Genomic DNA, 18052 nt, shown 5'->3' on the forward strand with positions numbered 1-18052 from the left:
GAATAAAATATCCCTGGGAAAAACTCTAAATATCCAACGAACTAGTAAATCAAGATATAACAACACATTATTAAAATTTTAAAATACATAAAAATACTGTAGTAAACTGATAAAAAGCAGAATACAAATTAAATATACATATAGTCACAATTATAGTTCAAAATTAAAAACTCAGCCAGGCACAGTGGCTCATGTCTATAATCCCAGCACTTAAACCTAATGGGAAATATATTTTAAACAGTTAACGTGGGATTATGAATAGTTTCCTTCTTCTGTGCATGTGTGTATTTAATTTGACAACATTTTATTGTAATGAAGGAAAAGTATACTGAATTGGATAAAAATCATCAAGCATTAAAAATTCCTTGAAAATTAAAGGAAGCATAAAAATAGCATATGATCATTAGATTACTGGGAAATATTTATAAGACATTGATGTATCATTTATCTACATTATGAAAAACAATTACATGACAAACTCATCATTTTAAGATGATTCTGTATCAAATGGGATTTCAAAATATGGCTTTCAGTACTTCTCAAAACTTTCAAGATCATCGGAAACAAGGGAAGTCTGAGAAACTCTCAGTTTCAAACCAACACAATTGTGCAATACAGTTCATATCCTCTTTTGGTTTATTTCTCTAATAAGAGCCCATTATTTCTGTGTCTTTGGCCATAGCTGTGTAAAACTAATTAATAATTTTGTTGGGTATATTTACTACTCTAACCATCCTCCCCCAAATATTTTCTCAGTCTGAATTAAGGCAATTATTTTATTGGAAAAAATAGTTCTAATAGCTGGTTCACTGTCCCTGGCCTGATTACTATAAGCTATTTACTGAAATCAAATGCTATTGGCTATGTGCTGGCTGTGTCACAGTGTTCAAATTTTTGTCTTCTATTTGCATCTATTTTTGCAAGAGAAAACAATTATTCTAGTCTATATTTAAAAACTAACCCAATATACCCAATATATTTTATGCAAAGCTCTCTTCAGTACATAAATTTTTAAAATCTCTGTCCTTGTTTCCTACACAGTTTTTCCTTCCATTCAGTCATTTATTCCACAGGTATTTTTATTTCAGAGCAGTTTGAAATTTACAGGAAAAAATTGCAGTTGATAGAGTTCCCACACATCCTACAGCCCATTTTCTCTATTACGGACATCTTACATTGGTATGGTGTATTAGTTATAATTCATAAATTAATGCTGATAAATTACTAACTAAAGTTTATACTTAATTCATATTTATTTAGTTTGTTTTTAACAAAATATCATTTTTCTATTCCAGGATCCCAACTAGAATACGACGTTGCATTTAATCATAATATCTCCTTAGGTTCCTCTTGGCTGTGACAGTTTCTCAAGACTTCCCTTGTTTTTGATGATCTTGAAAGTTTTGAGAAGTACTGAACAGGTATTTTGTAGAATTTTCCTCCCTTGGGATTTGTCTGATTTTTTTTTTTTTTTTTAATTTCGTAACTAGACTGTGGTTGTGTGTTTTAAGGAGGAATATCACAGAAGCGAAGTGCAATTCTTATCATGTCATATCAAGAGCACACACTAACAACATGACTTATTGCTGAATATTGAACTTGATCACCTGGCTGAGGTAGTGTTTGCCAGATTTCTCTGTAAAGGTACTGTTTTTCCCTCCATTCTATACTGTACTCCTTCAAAAGAAATCACCAACCACAGTTCATACTTAAGGAGTGGGGAAGTTACGATCTATTTATTTGAGGACAGAACATCTACATAATTATTTGGATTCTTCTGCATGGGAGATTTGTCTACTCTCACCAATTTACTAATTCACTCAACTATTTATATCCATATGGATTCATGGATACTCATTTTATACTTTTGGTTATAATCTAATACCACTTTACTTATTTTGTTGCTCAAATTGCTGTGGCTTTGGCCAGTGGGGGCCCTTTCAGTTGGTTCTGGTGTCCCTTTGCTAAGCCCTCATCCTTGTGTGGAGTTGTTGTATTTTTTTTGAGCACTTCCTTATTTTTTTTGGTACTAAAGGATGTTCCAGGATCATCACAGATACATTCTGCCCCAGTCTTAGAATCAGCCCATTTTCCAAGGAGCCCGAACTCCATTTATTCAAGAAAGGTGTTAAAATCAAATCTGGGCACTAGATGTGCTTGTTACTCCTAGGATGTTGTTGCTTCCAGACCCTTTCAGTTGAGAGAGTAAGGAAATCTACATGTATATTAACATATTTATAAACATTTCTATATGTAACTATGTTATGCTGAACATGAGTTTATAAGGGTGTTTTCTTTTTTTTTTTTTTTTTTTTTTTTTTGAGACGGAGTCTCGCTCTGTAGCCCAGGCTGGAGTGCAGTGGCCGGATCTCAGCTCACTGCAAGCTCCGCCTCCCGGGTTCACGCCATTCTCCAGCCTCAGCCTCCCGAGTAGCTGGGACTACAGGCACCCGCCACCTCGCCCGGCTATTTTTTGTATTTCTTAGTAGAGACAGGGTTTCACCGTGTTAGCCAGGATGGTCTCGATCTCCTGACCTCGTGATCCGCCCATCTCGGCCTCCCAAAGTGCTGGGATTACAGGCTTGAGCCACCGCGCCCGGCCTATAAGGGTGTTTTCAATTCTAATTTATTAGAATGCTTTTAGTTCTAATCTGGCCTCTTCCCCTTGCTTACTTGTAAACTCTCACCCCAGTAATAAAAAGCCTAGATGTTTCCATTTACTTAATTGTTCAACTCCAAAATAGATGTGTAGTGGTATCAGAATTGTTATACCTTACACAGGCATTTATTTTTGAGTGGAGTTTTTGGTAGTCAATCAATTGCCTGAATCTGGGCTAAATATATGTATTTTAAAATCATCTGCATTTGTTAAATTTCATTATCTCTACCTCATAATTTAAACATTCCTATGAATACAAACAGATAATTAAAGATCGTTTGCAACTGGAAAACGTAATTTTAACACTCTCTTCCTACCCCATTTTAAATATGATGAAACTTGAGTTCAAAGAATTACATACTCAAGGTCACACATGAGTAACAGTTATAGCATGTTGTCACTTGAAAGATATCTATGTTAAAATGGTAGCACACCAGTTATACCTGATCCACCATCTTTAAATTTCCTTTAAAAGACCATAAAAATACATATAAAAAATACAATTAAAAAATACGAATAGAAATTGTAAAACATTGGACAAAGAAATGCCCTAGACTTTTCTTTACCTATGCAGATAGACCAGAAGAAGATAAGAAAACCTAAATGCCCTAGACTTTTCTTTACCTATGCAGATAGACCAGAAGAAGATAAGAAAATACTTGGTTTTTCCTCTCTGCTCAACGTAACTCTATAACAAAGGAGCAACAGTGTCTAAAAATTTTTTTTTTATATACTTTAAGTTCTAGGGTACATGTGTATAACGTGCAGGTTTGTTACCCAGCAATAAAATTATCAATAAAAAGGTTGAAGGCAGTAAAAAATAAATAATTAATGAGATGCCTGAATGCAGAGCATAGGGAGAGAAAATGTTAATTGTGACAGAGAAGTTGTTGACATGGAAATTAGAGGATGGATATTTTACCTGTATAAGAAATCAAAACAGGCTGGTCTTGGTGGCTCATGCCTATAATCCCAGTGGTTTGGGAGACTGAGGTGGGAGGATCACATGAGCCCAGGAGTTCAAGAACAGCCTAGGGAAAATAGTAAAACCCTGTCTCTACAACAACAGAAACACTAGCCATGCGAGGCGAGAGGCTGAGGTGGGATGATCATTTGAGATGTCAAGGCTGTAGTGAGCTATGTTCACACCACTGCATTCTAGCCTGGGTGACAGAGCATTTTATGTGTGTCTCAGAAAAAGAAAAATGAAAACAGAGAGCAAAGAAAATCACATTTTTCAAGTCCTGAGCAGTGTAACTGAAGTAAAAGATATAGTGACTGAAATTATAATTTACCTATAAAATAATTGACTACCTGGACATGCAAACACACACACACATACACTAAAAAGCTCCTAGAATGCCTAAGAAACCAGTGCACTTTACTGCAATTACAAAGATAAGGAAGGTGTGATCTTTATTAGTATAATAATAATCAGTTAGAAAGCACAATGGAAAAGTATTCCAGTGCCGATGATGTTGGGGAGCTGCTCACATATTCAAGAGAAATGCACAGATACCAAAGCAGAAAGGACAATAAACAGGAGTCCTCATGGTCAAAAGATTAGCAGATGCACCTTTCAATGGGAGGAGCAGGTTTTGGACCATACTGCAGCACTTTTCTTCTTTCTGTGCTGCTTTGAGGGAAGGCAGTGGTAATACTAATCACTAACACTTAATGGTTCTTATGAGGTGGACACTGTTGTAAATGCTACATACATATTAATACACTTAGCCTTACTGTAGACTTAACCCTGTAAGTTTAAGAAGCTGGATGAACCCTACACAGGTTTAACCAAAGAAATCCAAATCAAGACACAATATAATTAAACTTCTGAAAACTAAAGACAAAGAAAAAGTACAGAAAGCAACCAGAGAAAAATGATCTTAGATTTCCCTTACCTACAGGGAAAAAAAGACTATTTGTATGACAGCAAATTAATACTCATATTATCTTCATTTTGTAGGTGAATAAACTGACACTGGAACATTCAGGAACTTCTTCGTGGTCATGGTCACCCAGCTAGAGTGTGGAAGCCAGGCTGTCTGATTCCACGATCTGTGTTCTTAATCCTATGCATAAGGAAGCCATAATGAGGCAACCACTATTTTTAAGATTCACAGATGTTCGGGCCCAATTCACCAGAATGCCAAGTTATACAGAGTTGTGGAATCAAAACTGCAATTAGTAATAAAATGTGATGCTCTCTGGAACGTTTTTCATACATATATATGCTTCTTGGGACTCTCTCTGAAGGTTAAGAGAAATTGAGAAACAATGGAGAATTTAAGTGTTTTAGATCCTACATACATTAGACTTAAAAATAGTAACTATATACATGAGTATTTATAAACTTAAGAATGAACATAACATGAACCATGTGGCACCTATAAAATGAAAATAAAATACCTACAAACCAACTGAGAGCAATAAAAGAAGCTTTAAGGACTTTCACTTCAGGAAGTCTGAATTAGATGCTCCTTCCCATTCCTCCCCCTAATTACAACAAGCTTGGACGTTACATACAGAACAAACAGAAGGAGGCTCTGAAAGATGAAGAGAAGGCAAGTAGCTACAGACTTCACAACGTAAGGAATAATATGGTGGTGAATTACATTTGTGATGTTTTTTTGTCTCATATCCCATAATATCTCATATCTCATAATCAGTTAGAAAGCACAGTGAAAAAGTATTCCAAGGCCAATGGTGTTAGAGAACTGCTCACAAATTCAACAGAAATGCACAGATACCAAAGCAGAAAGGACAATAAACAAGAGTGTTCATGGTCAAAAGATTAGAAGATGCAGCTTTCAATGGGAAGGACAGGTTCTGGACCACACTGCAGTGCTTTTCTGCTTTCTGTGCTTTCCCACTCTAGAAGCTGAAGAAGATAACCCCAAAATGTCAACATATGTAGACCAAAAACCAGGCCCAATAAAAGTCTGCTCTCTCTAGCCAAAGGACTACAGTAGGGCAGCCCAGCAAGACAGAAAACCTTCAGACAACCTACCCCAGCCAAACACTAACAAAAAAAGTAAAAGAAAAAGTGAGCCACCACCCACTCCATATCAGTAAAAACTAAGTGGAAAGTCTAGACTTTCACCTCAAGAGGTTGCAACAAGCTACTCCAATACCCCTGCCGGGATAGTGTCACAGAAGGCTAAGTAAGGACCTGTGTTGTTGATTCCCCTCCAGAAGTAAAGAGTCCATACCTGCTATTTTAAGAGAGACCACATGGAAAGCCTAGATTTCAACACCTACCCAGCCTTAATGCTGTATTCTTTCCCTTCTTTACTGTTTGATATCAAAGCAGCTCAGTGCAGAGTCAGAATGTTTGGCATTACTCTTCAGTAATGAGGCCACCTCCACCATGGTGGTAGTGGAGACCATGTGAGGACCAGGACTTGTACCCTGCCCAGAAGTAATGAGTAGACCCCTCTATAGGAAAGCTGAGGGGGAACCTAAACTTCTACCTCTCTCTGGCAGTAATAAAGTAGGGACTCACTTCCCCCTGCTGAGCAATAACAGAAAAAGCCAGCTGAAGTAAAAGCTTATTTCTTTCTTTATGTATATATGTTTTTGGAGAACGAGTCTTATTCTGTCACCTAGGCTGGAGCGCAGTGGAATAATCAGGGCTTACTGCAGCCTCAACCTCCTGGGCTCAAGCAGTCCTTCCACCTCAGCCTCCCGAGTAGCTAGGACCACAGGTGTGCACCACCACACATTGCTAACATTAACCTTTTTTCTAGAGATGGGGTCTTCCTATGTTGCCCAGGCTGGTCTGAAACTCCTGGGCTCAAGTGATCCTCCCACCTTGACGTCCCGGAGGGCTGGGATTACAGGTAAGAGTCATCACTCCAGGCTGAAGCTTTATATAATAACCAGAGTCTCATATTACAAAATGTCAAAGATTCAGTGAAAAGTTACTTGTTATGAATGGACAAGATCTCAAACTGAATGACAGAAGACAATTAATAGATGCTAACACTGAGATGACAAAGTTGTTAGAATCATCTGACAAATATTTTAAAGCGGCTATAATAAAAGTGCTACTGCAAGTGATTATAAACATGCTTGAGGCAAATGAAAAAATGCTACAAAGCTCAGAAAATAAATAAAATATATAAAGAAGAATCAAAGGGAAATTATAGAACCAAAAGATACCATAACTGAAATGCAAAGCTCCATGGATGGACTCAACAACAGAATGGAAAAGACAGAGGAAAGAAGTAGTTTACAGGAAATTAGAATAGACTAGAAAAATGAGCAAGACCCTGTGATAAAGAGCAAATATTTATGTTATTGAATTCCAGGAAAGAGAAGAGAATGAAAAAGTACTTAAATAATGGCTTAAGAATTTCTCACATTTTGCAAAGATTTAAACCTACAATTTGAGAAGCTGGGCAAACCTCAAACAGGATAAACCAAAGACACTCACACCAAGAAAAATAGTAATTAAACTTCTGATTAAGGAAGAAAAACAAAGATCTGGAAAGCAGCAAGAAAAAAACTGACGCACTTTCTATATGGTAAAAGCAATTTGAACGATAGAAGATTTCTCATCAGAAACTGTGGGGACCATGAGGAAGTAACAGATATTTTTCAAGTGCTGAAATAAATCAACTGTCAATACAAAATGCTCTACTCAGTGAAAATATCTTTCAGGAATAAGAGGAAATCAGGACATACACAGACCTTTTTTTTTTTTTTAATTAAGAATTTGTTGTTAGTTTATCTCCCTAAAAGAATGGCTAACGTTCTCCAAACACGAAGGAAATTGATAAGGAATCTTGAAATTTCAGTTAGAAACAATGAACATGGTAAGAAAAATATTGGTCAGTACACTAAGTTTCATTTCTCCTCTTGAATTTTCTAAATTATGACTTAGGATTGAAAGAAAAATCATAACATCTGGTATATATGTAGAGGAAAGATTTAAGACAGTGATGTTATAAATGAGGGAGGGTAAAGGAACATGAGATAACCACTAATATGACACACCAATAGACTATGATAAATTATGTGTCTAATGTGATTACTAGAAAAACCAGTTAAAATATAAAGATTGACAGAGTGAATTTAAAAACATGACACACTATATGCTGTTTACAATAAACTCACTTCGAAGATAATGCTATAGTCGGGTTGAAATTAAAAGAAATAAAATAGTGTATTATGTAAACCATCAAAAAAAAGCAGGAATGGCTGTATTAACGTTAAAGTCAGCTTCAGAACTAAGGAAATTATCAGAGAGGGACATTATATAATTAAATGGTCGATTTACCAAAAGAACATAGCAATCATAAATGTGCTTGCAGCAAACAACGAAGCTGGAAAATATGTGAAGTGAAACTGATAGACCTAAAAGGAGAAACAGATACATCCATTCATTGTAGTTGGGGCCTTTATCACCCGTCACTCAACAATTGGTAGAACTGGACAGAAAACCAATAACAGTATGAAAGAACTCAACAACATGAGACAATAGGATCTAATATATATAGAACATTTCAGCAACAGCAGAATACATGTTCTTCAAGTTCTCACAGAACAACGTATAAAGATAGACGCTGAGCCATAAAACCAGCCTCAACAAATTTAAAAGAACTGATACGCTACAAGTACTTTCTCCAACCACAAAAGAACCAAACTAGAAATCAATAACAATGATAATGGGAAAAATCTCCAAACACTTGAAAACTGAACAACAATAGTTTTATAACCCATGGTCATAGAGGAAATCTCAAATTTTAAAAATGCACTGAAATGAATGAAAATGAAAACAACAAAATTTGTGAGACACATAAAGCAGAACTGATGGGAAAATATATAGCACTAAATGCATGCTCTAGAAAAGTCTTCAACCAGTAACCTAAGCTTCCACCACAAAAACCTAAAAAAAAGAAGGAAAAATAGACCCAATGCCAGCAGAAAGATGCAATAACAAAGGGTAGAACTCAATAAAATTGAAAACCGATAAACACTTTAAAGAAGAATAAAACAAAATAAAACAAAGAGCTGGTTCTTCGAAAAGGTCAATTACATTGACAAACCTCAAGCAAGACTGTCAAAAAAAAAAAAAAAGGACTTACCAGAGATGAAATGGGATATCGCTACCAATACTGCAAATATCAAAAGGATAAGTAAATACTCTGAACTGTACAGACATGAATCTGACAATTTAGACAAAATGGATCATTTCCCTAGAAAACACAAACTACTACAACTTACCCAATGTAAGATAGATTATTTGAATAGCCTTATAAGTACTAAAAAAAAATTAAACTCATGATTTAAAAATTCCGAAACAGAAAGTCTCCAGGGCCAAATTGTTTCCTTCAGAATTCCACCACATTTGTCAAGATTTGACAGCAATTCTATACAGTGTCTTTGAGAAAATAGAAGGTGGTATTTTCTAATTCATTTTAGGAAGCTATTAATACCCTGATACCAAAATGTATACTGCAAATTGATAAAATTATAGACCCCTGCATATTAAATTTCAAAATAAAAATGATAAAAATACTTGGGTAATGAATAACAGCATAACAAAAAACCACAGACCAATAGCTCATGAACATAGACACAAAAAATGCTTCACAATTTGACATAGAATTCAGTAATATATGAGAATTATATACCACGACCCAGTAAGACTTATTCCAAGAATGGAAGACTGGCTCAATAGTTAAAAATCAATCAGTGTAGTGCAAATATTAATAGCTAATGAAGAAATGTCATAAAATGAATGCAGAAAAAGGATTTGACAAAATTCAGCACTCATTTATGAAAAAATGCTCAGAAAAAATAGGAATTAAAGGACACCCACAAAAACTTTCAGCTAACATAATTCTTAATGGTGAATGATTGAATGAATGTTTTCTTCCTGAGCTTGAGAATAAGGTAAGGGTATCATCCCTAATGACTCTTATTCAACATAGCGCTCAAAGTTCTATGAAGTGCAATTAGGCAATAAAGGGAAATAAAAGACAGGTTAAAAAAAAAAAAGGAAGAAATTAAATTGTATTTGAAAAAGCTGATTGTCTACCTAGAAAATCTCAAGGAAAACACTATTAATATACAGAACAACCTGAATGAATCTTCAGAGAATTATGCTGTATCAGAAAAAGCCAATCCCAAAAGATTACATACTATGTAATTCCATTTGTATAAGATTCTTGAACTGACAAAACTATAGAAGTGAACAGATTAGTGATTGTTAGGGGTGAGGGGGCATGGGTCAGAGACAGGAGTTGGGGATATAAAAAGGCAACCTGAGGGATCCTTATGGTGATTGAAATGTTCTGTATGTTGGCTCTATCAGTGTCAGTACTCTGGTTCGACTATGGTTCTACAGTTTTACAAGATGTTATTCAGGAAAACTGCATAAATGGTGCCCAGGATCTCTCTATTGTTTCTTGCTGATTATGTATCTGCAATGATTGCAAAATAAAAAGGTTTAATTTTTAAAAAGGATTAAACATTACATAGCACACACCTGAATAAAAGACAAAATTTGGCTAAGGATTATTTTTGTCCTAATATGTGGATTTTGTACAACATAAATCACAATCCCCTACAATCTGTACTGTAAATTGATAAAATGTAAAACCTGTGTATTACAAAATAAAAGATGAACAAAAATTACAAAACACTAATTTAAGTAAGAAATACCCTAGTGCCCCAATGTATCAGTAGACAAACACATGGACAGATAGTTTACAAAAGGGGAAGAACATATGGTGAATAAATATTACGAGATGTCTAATATTGTTAGCTGTCAGTGAAACATGAAATAAAATGACACTGCACACATCTCAAGTCTCTAGCAGAGCACTGACCAAACTGAAACTTCCCACTTCAACTGGAATTTAATTTGCTAAATCATTTTTCCTCAATCTAAGTAAATTCATAGCTATTCTCTCTAAACACATTCACTAGAATAATTGACAAGACACTGTACATCCCTTGACTTCTTGACCTGCAGCTTCCTGATTGCCTTCTTGGCTTTACTTAGAAAATACCCACTAGCATCCTACTGTTAGTATAGTTCTCAAGTCTCTCTCCATGGAAATAACAGTCTAGGAAAAGGGCCTACAACATAAATCTCAGAGTGGTTACAAATTTTTGTGAGAAATGATATCTTCATGGGGCACACCCCACTTGTTAGCACTGGGTGTGACACTCCCAGGACCCTTGGGAGTGGTGGTTAGCTCCAGCTACAGGCTGATATTACAAAGATAGGGCAACCTCATAGGGAAACCTCATGGGTTTCACGTCTTGAATGTGCCTCATAGTTTTATTTTTTCTAAGATATGTTTCTACCGGATTGAATTATTTTCAGTCTTCACAGTTTCTCTTTTCATTCAATGGAAAATTTGAAAAAAGAATTAGATGTTTTGTCTGAGACTGGGAAGTGGACAGGCCTGGCCCTGACATTCACAGGATCTACTCAAGGGTATAGAAGGAGACACACACTATGAGCAGTGAGACCCTCAAGCCAAGCCAACCAATTCCTGTTTACAGCTTGGGCAGACCTCAAACTCTGTTTATATTGCCCATTCCAGGTTAGAAGGCCAGATTCAAACAGAATTCCTGCAGAAATTCATATAGATTCTCGCAAATCCTGAACCAGAATATGGCAGCAAATTGAGAGAGCTGGTGCCCTTTTGCCCAGGCCCTGGACTTCAGCTGGCAGCTCTCCCTTCTCTTTCTTTCCTGGGTTCTATCTTGTACTACAAGGGACCTCACAAACATGTATGTGGGCACACCAGCTATTGAGCTCTGTATTCATCTCACAAGGAGCCAATCTTAGGCCACCCTTCCTTGGGTTTTGGAATAGGCATATCAGCTTTGGGATCTGTTCTTTGGAAGTAGAGCTTTGTGAAGAGCCTGCACATGCCCAGAAGTGAAGCCAGGGCTGTTTTGGGCAAAGAATTCTGAGGTTCCAGGACCCAGATCATGAAAGACATGGTAAGTTCTCTGAGTGAAAAAAGATCTCTTTGGCCCCACCACTCTGCCCTATGGAGAAGAGCTCAGCTAAAGAGTAAAGTGAGGCTGTCAGAAGTATAAGGCCCAGGACAACGAGATGTTTAATGCCAGACGTAGAGTTAATTGTCCACAAAAGTGGAAAATTTTCTAATTTACCAATTGACCTATTACTCAATAATTAACAAGAAATTCAATTCATTTTATTCCCACCCATCCACATCAAATGGTCTTGATGAATCATTGTGCATATCTTCTTAGCATCTTAGGCATTCATAGGGAAAGAGATAGATATAAATATTTGGTGGGTACTCTTTTTATGTTTTGAGGAAGGACGAAGGGGATATAGAGATCAGAGTTTGGACGTAGAATACAGCTCCACTTTTTCTCTCTGTTGCAATATAATGGGGTGTGCCATACTGCTAAGATGGTCCCCTAGATGTTCACCTTTTATTTATGCCATATCGCTTACTCAAAATTATTTGAGGCAGCGTTACATTACAGTTTAACTTTGCCCTTTTAAGCTTTTGTCATGATAAAAAGTACTTTCACATGTAACATTTCATTTTACTCTAGTATAATAGATTGCATTCAAGAGTTACTTTCTAATTTCTAATTTTGGGTTCATTAATAATAAACAACTTTACATATTCATTGAGTAATTTTTATGCATCAGGTACAATGTTACATGCTGGGAATATAATAGTGAGTAAACAAGATAGACACAATTCCATCTTCACTAAATTTATAGTCTATTGGAAAACACACTCCCAAAAAATCAGGAAAAAAATTCAAACAATCATTAATTTTAATAAATAGCTTTAAAGGAGGAAAAATACAAAAGAACATATTAAGTCATTGAAACAAAATTAACAAGGATATTCAGGACTTGAACTCAGCTCTGGATCAAGTGGACTGATTATCTACAGAACTCTCCAACCAAAAACAATAGAATATATATTATTCTCAGTGCCACATGGCACTTGCTCTAAAATTGATCACATAATTGGAAATAAAACACTCTTCAGCAAATGAAAAAGAACTGAAATCAACAGTCTCTCAGACCACAGTACAATCAAATTAGAACTCAAGATTATGAAATTCAAAACCACACAACTATGTGGAAATTGAACAACCTGCTCCTGAATGACTCCGGGTAAGTAATGAAATTAAGGCAGAAATTAAGAAGTTCTTTGAAACCAATGGGAACAAAAAGACAATGTACGAGAATCTCTGGGATGCAGCTCAAGCAGTGTTAAGAGGGAAATTTATAGCACTAAATGCCCATATCAGAAAGCTACAAAGATTTCAAATCAACACCCTAACATCTCAACTAAAAGAACTAGAGAACCAAGAGCAAATGAAATGAAAATTAAAATCACAATGAGATACCATTTCATGCCAGTCAGAATGGCAATTAAAAAGTACAGAAACAACAGATGCTGGAGAGGCTGTGGAGAAACAGGAACGCTTTTACACTATTGGCAGAAATGTAAATTAGTTCATTGTGGAAGACAGGTGGCAATTTTTCAAAGACCTAGAATGAGAAATACCATTTGACCCAGCAATTGCATTACTGGGTATATATCCAAAGGAATACAAATCTTTCTACTATAAAGATACATGCATGCATATGTTCACTGCAGCACTGTTAACAATAACAAAGACATGGAATCAACCCAAATGCTCATCAATGGTAGACTAGATAAAGAAAATGTGGCACATATACCCCACGGAATAGTATGCAGCTATAAAAAGGAAAGAGGTCATGTGTTTGCAGAGACGTGGATGGAGCTGAAAGCCATTATCCTCAGCAAACTAACACAGGAACAGAACACCAAACACTGCATGTTCTCACTTTTAAGTAGGAGCAGAACAATGAGAACACATGACACAGGAAGGGGAACATCACACACTGGAGCCTGTTGGGTGGTTGTGGGGAGGAAGAACAATGGGGTAAATAGCTAATGCTTGCAGGGCTTAATACCTAGGTGATGGGTTGATAGGTGCAGAGCACTGCCATGGCACATGTTTACCTATGTAACAAACCTTCGCATCCTGCACATGTATTCCAGAACTTAAAATTACAAAAGAACAAAATGCAGAATATATAGCTACATAGGACTTTTAGCTCTATTTCAGATAAATTAAAGAAGCCTTTTCTGACCACTCTATTACAATTAATCATTTTTCCAGCACTCCTCATCTCCTCACTTTTCTCATACACACATATGATCAGCTTACTTTTGATTTTTGCTCTCTCTACTCATATGTAAGCTCTATGAGGATAGGGCCTGCTGCCTTTTTATTGTAATGGCTTTTACTCATTTTTTCTGGGACTGAAATAATGCCTGGCACACCATACAGTAGTTCGCCCCTCCCCTTATCCACAGAGGATATGTTCCAAGACCTCCAATGGATGCCTAAAATTGCACATGGTACCAAACCCTATATACAGACAGTCCCCAACTATCATGGTTCAAATTAAGATTTTTCAGCTTTACAATGGTGTAAAAGTAGTATGCATTCAATAGAAACTGTACTTTGAGGACCTATACAACCATTCATTTTTTGAATTTCAACTTTTGGCTACAGGGAATACATGTGCAACTTTGTTACATGGGTATATTGCATGATGCTGAGGTCTGGGGTACAGATCCTGTCACCCAGGTAGTGAGCATAGTACCCAATAGGTACTATCAGATAGATTCATTAAAGAACTCAAAGTATATTTACCATTTGATCCAGCAATCCCACTACTGGCGACCTATCAAAACAAAAATAAGTCATTGCATGAAAAAGACACATGCACACATGTTATTGCAGCTCGATTCACAGTTGCAAAGATATGGAGTCAACCTAAGTGCCCATCAACCAATGAGTAAAGAAAATGTAGAATATACACACCATGGAATACTACTCAGCCATAAAAAAAGAATGAAATAATGTATTTTGCAACAACTTGGATGGAGCCCCAGGCTATTGTGCTAAGTGAAGTAACTCAGGAATGGAAAACCAAACACCTTTTCTCATTTATAAGCTAAGCTATGAGTACCAAAAGGCATACAGAGTATTGTAATGGACTTTGGAGACTCAGAAGTGGGAGAGTGGGAAGGAGGGTGAGAAGGAGGATGAGAAGAAGGATGGGAAGGAGGATGGAAAGGAGGATGGGAAGAGAGGGTGTGAGATAAACTACATATTAGGTACAATGTATACTACTCAGGTGACAGGTGCACCAAAATCTCAGAATTCACCATTATATAATTCATTCATATAACCAAAAACCACTTGTACCTCAAAAACTATGAAATAAAAAGAATTAAATAATAATAGCTATTCTAAGTGGTATGAGATGGTATCTCATTGTGGTTTGATTTGTATTTCTGATAATGATGTAGCATTTTTTCATGCTCGTTGGACACTTCTTTTGGGAAGTGTCTTTTCATGTTCTTTGCTCATTTTTTACTGGGTTTATTTGGTTCTTGCTTAAGTTCTTTATAGATTCTAGGTATCAGACCTTTGTCAGATGCATTGCTTGTGAATGTTTTCTTCTATTCTACAGGCATCTGTTTACTCTTTATAGTTTCTTTTGCTGTGCAGAAGCTCTTTAGTTTAATTAGATCCCACTTGTCAATTTTTGTTTATGTTGTAGTTGCTTTTTGGGCTTAGCCAAAAGTTATTTGCCAAGGCTGATGTCAAGAAGGGTATTTCCTAGGTATTTTTCTAGTGTTTTTATAGTTTGAGGTCTTAAATTTAAATCCTTAGTCCATCTTGAGTTAATTTTTGCATATGGTGAAAGGGAAGTATTCAATTTTATTATTCTGCATATGTCTAGCCAGTTATCCTAGCATCATTTATTGAATCAGGAGTTCTTACCCCATTGTTTGTTATTGCCAGCTTTGTTGAACATCAGATGGTTGTGTGTGGCTTTATTGCTGAGTTTTCTATTCCATTCCATTGGTCTATGTGTCTGTTTTTGTGCCACTACCATGCTGATTTGGTTACTGTAGACTTGTAGTAGTGTTTGAAGTTGAATAGTGTGATGCCTCTGGATTTGTTTTTTTTTGCTTAGGATTGCCTTAGCTCTTCAGGCTTTTTGGTTTCATATGAATCTTAGAAAATTTTCTAATTCTGTGAAAAACAACATTGGTAGTCTGATAGGAATAGCATTCAATCTGTAGATTACCTTGAGCAATATGGCCATTCTAAAGATATTGATTCTTCCTACTCGTGAGCATGGAATGTTTTTCCAGTTATCTGTGTTATCTATGATTCCTTTTGGCAGTGTTTTGTAGTTCTCCTTGTAGAGATCTTTCAACTCTGGTTAGCTGTATTACTAGGTATTTCATTTTCTTTGTTGCTAATTTGTAAATGGGATTGTGTTCTTGATTTGACTCTCTGCCTGGATGTTATTGGTGTATAGAAATGCTATTGATTTTTGTACATTGATTTTGTATCCTGAAACCTTACTTATTATAATAGTTCTAGAAGTCTTTAGGGTTTTCTAGATATATAATCATATTGTCAGCAAAGAGAAATAGTTTGATTACTTCTTTTCCTATCTGAATGCCTTGTATTTCTTTCTCTTGCCTGACTGCTCTGGCCAGGACTTCTCGTACTATGTTGAATGGGAGTGGTGAGTGGGCATCCTTGTCTTTTTCCTGTTCTTAAGGGGAATGCCTCCAGCTTTTGCCCATTCATTATGATATTGGCTGTGTTCTGACATAGATGACTCTTACAATTTTGAGGTATGTTCCTTTAATACCTAGTCAATTGAGGGTTTTGTTTGTTTGTTTTTTATCATGAAGGGATGTTGGATTTTATTGAAAGCTTTTTCTACATCTATTAGGTTACATAATTTATTGAAGTTACAGGATCCAATAAATTATGTGAGGTATTCTATACTTTAGCATAAAATAAGTTTTCTATTAGATGATTTTGCCCAGCTATAGGCTAATATAAGTGTTCTGAGTACATTTAAGGTAAGCTAGACTAAGTTATGATATTGGTAGGTCTATTAAATATGATTTTGACTTATATTTTCAAGTTACAATAGGTTTATCAGAATGTAGCCCCATCATAAGTTGAGGAACAGCTGTATACTGTTTTGTTGTTGATCTGATAACCAAGAAAGCTACTGAGTGACTAACAGGTAGGTAGCATACATAGCATGGATATGCTAGACAAAGGGATAACTCACGTCCCAGGCAGGATGAAACAGAACAGTGCAAGGTTTCATCATGCCACTCAGAATGGTGTGCAATTTACGACTTACTAATTATTTCTGGAATTTTTCATTTGATATTTTTAGAACACAGTTGACTGCAGATAACCGAAATCATGGAAAGCAAAACAGCAGTTAAGGGAGACTGTTGTCAGTGCTTAGTAAGTACTTACTGAATGAATAAATGAGGTCATCAGAAAAGGCTTTCTGAGAAATAAACATTTAAGCTGAGACCTAAATATGGAGCCAGTCGTGCAAGGAGGGGTGAGAGGAGAAGACTTTTCTAGGTGGAGGAAACAGATACAAAGTCCCTGAGGCAGGAAAGAGATTTTGACGTACAAGGAACTTAAGAAAGTCCGTATGCTAGAAGCATGTATTGGGCAGTGGCTGGAGCTGAGGTTGGAGACATGAGTAGGACAACGTTGTTCTGTGTCTCATAGGTTAAGGTAAAGATTAGATTTTATTGTAAATGAATTGGGAAGAGATACAAGCAAAGTAGTAATACGTGGGTTTAAACATGATCATGCTTGTTTCTGGGCATGAAACAACTATTAAAGGATGACAAAAGTATAACCATGGAGATCAGTTATAAGACTGTTGCAACAACAGTGATAATATTACCAGTATTTATTGAGCACTTACTCCTATCAGGTACTAGTCGTCTAAGTGCTTTTCATATAGTCTTATTTAAACAAAAATTTAGTTTAATTAACTGGTAAGTTTGATACTTTTCAAATTGTTTTTTTTCTTTCTTTTTTTTTTTTTTTTTTTTTTGGAGACGGAGTCTCGCTGTGTCCCCCCAGGCTGGAGTGCAGTGGCGCGACCTCGGCTCACTGCAAGCTCCGCCTCCCGGGTTCCCGCCATTCTCCTGCCTCAGCCTCCTGAGTAGCTGGGACTACAGGCGCCCACTACTGCGCCCGGCTAATTTTTTGTATTTTTAGTAGAGACGGGGTTTCACCGTGGTCTCGATTTCCTGACCTTGTGATCCACCCGCCTCGGCCTCCCAAAGTGCTGGGATTACAGGCGTGAGCCACCGCGCCCGGCCAAATTGTTTTTTTTTCTTAAGCATTACTTTTCCATATTATAATCTACCTTAGTGTAATAAACACTATGATTCAAAGGTTTTTTTGGTTTTTGTTTTGTTTTGTTTTTGAGACGGAGTCTCATGCTGTCACCCAAGC

Source organism: Macaca mulatta, chromosome 8, assembly GCF_049350105.2.
Source record: "Macaca mulatta isolate MMU2019108-1 chromosome 8, T2T-MMU8v2.0, whole genome shotgun sequence".
Classification (NCBI taxonomy): domain Eukaryota; kingdom Metazoa; phylum Chordata; class Mammalia; order Primates; family Cercopithecidae; genus Macaca; species Macaca mulatta.